Source organism: Penaeus japonicus, unplaced genomic scaffold, assembly GCF_977035675.1.
Source record: "Penaeus japonicus unplaced genomic scaffold, GWHDUDI00000001_assembly GWHDUDI00000005, whole genome shotgun sequence".
Classification (NCBI taxonomy): domain Eukaryota; kingdom Metazoa; phylum Arthropoda; class Malacostraca; order Decapoda; family Penaeidae; genus Penaeus; species Penaeus japonicus.
The window spans coordinates 37,526,670-37,531,669 of NW_028234407.1; the positions used below are offsets into that span (position 1 = coordinate 37,526,670).

Consider the following 5,000-nt stretch of genomic DNA (forward strand, 5'->3'; position numbering starts at 1 on the left):
ATTTATTATTTTCTATAACTTTACTTGGTTTTTGGGTTATATCTCCGTGGTTTTCGCTTTCCCTTCTATTCTCGGTCATAGCATTTTTTATTTATACTAATAATTACATAAGGTTTACTTTTATGGGGTCTGGAATAATTTTTTAAGCTGAGTAGAAGGCAGTTTATAAATTTGCTTGAGAAACTGTTACACAATACTCTGGGCGTAGTCAGGGATTTTTGATCCTAGTGCAACAGGTAGTGTTGTGGGTGGTTTTCGGGAATTAGCTATAGTAGGGTAATGGTATTGTTGATGGGGTGATGCGTGTAAGTTGGGGTTTCGTGGTTGCCTGTTGTTAAGCGGATTGTTAATTATTGGAGTGGTTGTTGTTGGTGTTGTTGTGTTTGTATGTATGTGTTCTTTGAGTTTCGTGCTGTGAATGTGCTGTGGTGTGTGTGAGAGTTGTCGTGTGAGATGGGTGGGTGGTGTGTTGGGGGGAGTTGGGGGGTGGGGGGGGGGGGAGGCGGGGGGGGGTGTGGGGTGTGGGTGGGTGTGTGATGGGACGGCAGGGTTTTTGGGGAGGTAGTATACGTGTAGGATGTATGGGTGTGTGGTGGGAGTGAGAGTGTGTGAGTGTGTGATTGTGTGTCGTGTGAGTGTTTGTTTTTGTGTGGTGCGGTGATTGTGTTGCTGTGAGTGTGTGGTGAGAGGAGAGTGGGGGGGGGGGGGGGGGGGGGGGGGGGGGGGGGTGGGGGGGGGGGGTGGGGGGGGGGGGGGGGGTGTTGGGGGGGTGGGTGGTGTGTGTGGTGAGTGAGTGGTAGTGTGTGGTGTTTGTGTGTGTGTGTTTGTAGTGGGTGGGTGCGTGTGGTGTGTGTGTGTGTGTGTGTGTGTGTGTAGTGGTGTGTGTCGGTGTATGGTGGGTGGGTGTAGGGGGGGGGTGAGTGTGTAGTGTGTGTGTTGTGTTGTGTGTGTGTGTGTGTGTGTGTGGCTGTGGGTGGGTGTCTGTGTGTGTGTGTGGTATGTGTGTTGGGTATGTGTGTGTGTGTGGTGTGTGGGTATGTGTGTGTGGTATGTGATGGTGTGGGGATGTGGGTGTGGTGTTGTGGGTATGTGGTGTGGGGGGTTTGGGTTGTTTGTGTGTGTGGTGTGTTATGTGTGTGTGTTGTGTGTGTGGGTGTGGTGTGTGTTTTATTGGTGTGGGGTGTGCGTGTTGTGGTGGTGTGTGTGTGTGTGTGTGTGTCCCGTGGATATTGTGTGGTGTGTGTGTGTCGTCAGTAGTGTGTGTGTGTGTGTGGGTGGTGAGTAATGTGTGTGTGTTGTGTGTGTGCGTGTCGTGTGTGTGTGCTGTGGTGGTATTGGTGTGTGTGCTGTGTTGTAGTGTATTTTTATATTAACGGAGTAACCATCTGAGTGAGTGTGTTATATATATATATATTATATATTATATTATATTTATTATATATATTTATACTTATATACACCATATATATTATACATATATATATTATATATTAATAATATATATTATATAGATATATTTTATATATTTTATCATACATACATATATTATATATATATATATAATTATATAGCATATTTATATAGAATATATATTTATTTCTATATTTATATTATATTTATATGATATATATATACAGTTTATTTATATATATATATATATATGTGTGTGTGTTGTGTGTGTGTATACACACAAACACACACCAAATAACACCACAACACCTCACATACATATATATATATATATATATATATTATAATATTATAAGTGTGTGTGTTGTGTGTCGTGTTTACACACCAAAAACACACTCACAAACCACAAAACACAATACATATATTAGGTATATACTATATATATATATATATATATATAATATATATTATATATATATATTATATATATATATATATATGTGTGTGTTTATATATATATGTAATAACTAAACTATATCTATATTATATAGTATATATATATGTATTATATATATATATATATATATATATATTTCATATATATATGTATGTGTGTGTGTGTGTACACACACACAACACACACACAAACAGACACCACACACACACAACACACACACATTATATATATTATAATATATATATATATATATATTATATTTTTTTTATAAATTATTATTTAATATTTATATATACTGATATATATTTGTGTGTTTGTGTGTGTGTGTGTGTGTGTATTACACACAAACACACACACACACACAACACAAACACAACCACACATACTTACTATTACTATATATATATATATATATATATTATATATATATTATATATATATTATATATATGTATATAGATATGTCTATATATATGTATATATATTATATATATATATATATTATATATTTATATACTTTATATATATAATATATATACATATGTATTCGTGTTTGTGTGTGTGTGTGTGTACACACACACACACACAACTCATAAATCCGTACAGTGCGAAAACCAGTCGCGGGAGCCAGGCATGGTGTGTTTACAGGGAGAGTTTCTAAGGGAATAACGATCTGCGGCCAGTTCACTGGTACGCGGACGGAATCGGAGGATCTTAATTGTATCGTTCCAGTATGCGGAGGCGAAGATACATGTGCTAATGCGTCTCTCTGGGTTCCTTTCGTGATTTCTATTATTATTATGGTTCTATCTGTTACTATTGTTGCTATCTTCATAATTTATATTCACTATCAGTACTCCACTTTTTAAATGACATATGAAGTATAAATCATTGCTTTTACTATTATCGATATCTTTATTTTTGCTATTTATTTTCCCTTAATTTTATCATTATCATACTTTTAATCATTATAATTTTTAGTACCTCTTACTTCATAATTATAATTTTTATTACCTCTATACTATATAATTATATTTTTTTATTACTATACTATCATAATTATAAGTTTTATTTCCTCGAATATCATTACTTATAATTTCCTTTATTACTATTTAATATCATATTTCTTCGCTCTCATTTCTATTTCTATTATCAATATCTTATCATACTCATTACCATGACCATGGACCTTCCTATTCATTATTAGCTCCTCCCCATTACCTTTACTAATTATTATTAAAGACCTAAACGAAACTGACGTAATTAGCGTTAACGGAACTCCACCACATTAAACTTCTTACCAAAACATGAGCGCCACACCTAAAACCAACATAGTCAACATAACGTAACCAAACACACACAACATACCGCGCGATACAGATGTACTTCACTATACAACACTAATATATTCGTTACATTACTCAGAGGGATTTGGCCAATGGGTGTGATTGTTTACAATCGTTTCTCAGATGAAAGTACCAGGTCATACTGTTGCTGCCCGTGAGACTGGTGAGCAGGCGGTTTGGCGACTGACGTGGTTGTTGTTATTGGTGGTGACGACGTGGGCTTGTAAGGACTGGAGAGGGGAAAGGACTTGAGTATTTTTTTTTTTTTTTTTTTTTATCAGTTTGTATTGTCATTATTATTGTTATTTTTATTACTAGTTGTTGTTATTATCATTATCATTATTATTCTTTATTATATCCGTTAATATATCATTATTTTATTGTTATTAATATCATTATTACCATTAATATTATTATACTTACTTTTAAAATTATTATATATATAAATAAAATTATAATAATATATATTTTAAAAGAAAAAACTTATGTACAATAAATATAATTATATATATTTATATATATATGTATATATATATTCATATATATTTTTGTTTTTTAAAAATTTGTATATATTTTTAAATATATCAATTTTACAAATATTTTTAAAATATATATTATAATAAATATATAATATTAATGTTGAAATATTTATATATATATATATAATAAATATAAAATTTTATATATTAAAAATATATAATATATAATTTTTATTAATATAATTTAAAATATATAAAAAATTTAAATAATATATTTTTACAAAACATATAAAAATATAAATATATATATTATATGAATAAATATATATATAATAATATATTTTTATTTTTAAATATATATAAATATATATATATATATATAAAACCCCAAAAAAAAAAAATATATTAAATATATAGTTTTATATATATATATATATATATATATAAAATAAAATATATATATATATAATATATATGTATATTATATATTATGTATATATATATAAATATATATATTTATATGATATATATAAAAATAATATATATATATCTATATAATGTATGTGTTTTTAGTTTGTACACACACACACACACACACGACACACACACACACACACATATAAATATATATTCATATATATATATATCTATATAAAATATAAATATATATATCTATAATTACAGTATATATATAAATTATATATATATATGTGTGTTGTTTGTGTTGTGTGTATACACACAAACACCCACCCAAACACACACCCACACAAACATAATATATATATATATATCATATAGATATATATATAATATATATATATATATAAATTATATATATATAAATATATATATATATATATACTATATGATTGAGTATATATATATATGTACAAAAATATGTACATAATATAATAATATATGATATCTATATATATAGTGTATATAGTCATGTATATAAATATATAATTATATATATATATATATACTGTAATATGTTGTGTGTGTGTTACACACACACACACACACACACACACAACACACACACACACACACACACACACACATATAATTATATATATATATATATAATATATATAATATATATATATATATATATATATATATTATTATATATCTGGTATAATATATGTTGTGTGTTATGTGTGGTGTGTATTGGTGTGTGTTTTGTGTGGTATATACACACAAACACACACACACAGCACACCAACACACACACACATAATCACCAAATACAAAATATTATATATAATATAATAAAATATATATATATAAAGATAGATATAATATA

At 29.1% G+C, this 5,000-nt stretch overlaps 1 protein-coding gene across 1 annotated transcript in view; it reads right to left on the minus strand.

Moving 5' to 3' along the window:
* The window catches only part of LOC122242091 (uncharacterized), a 17,747-nt gene that overhangs the window by 11,607 nt on the left and 1,140 nt on the right, over positions 1-5,000 (minus strand). The gene's annotated exons all lie outside the window — the stretch shown is intronic.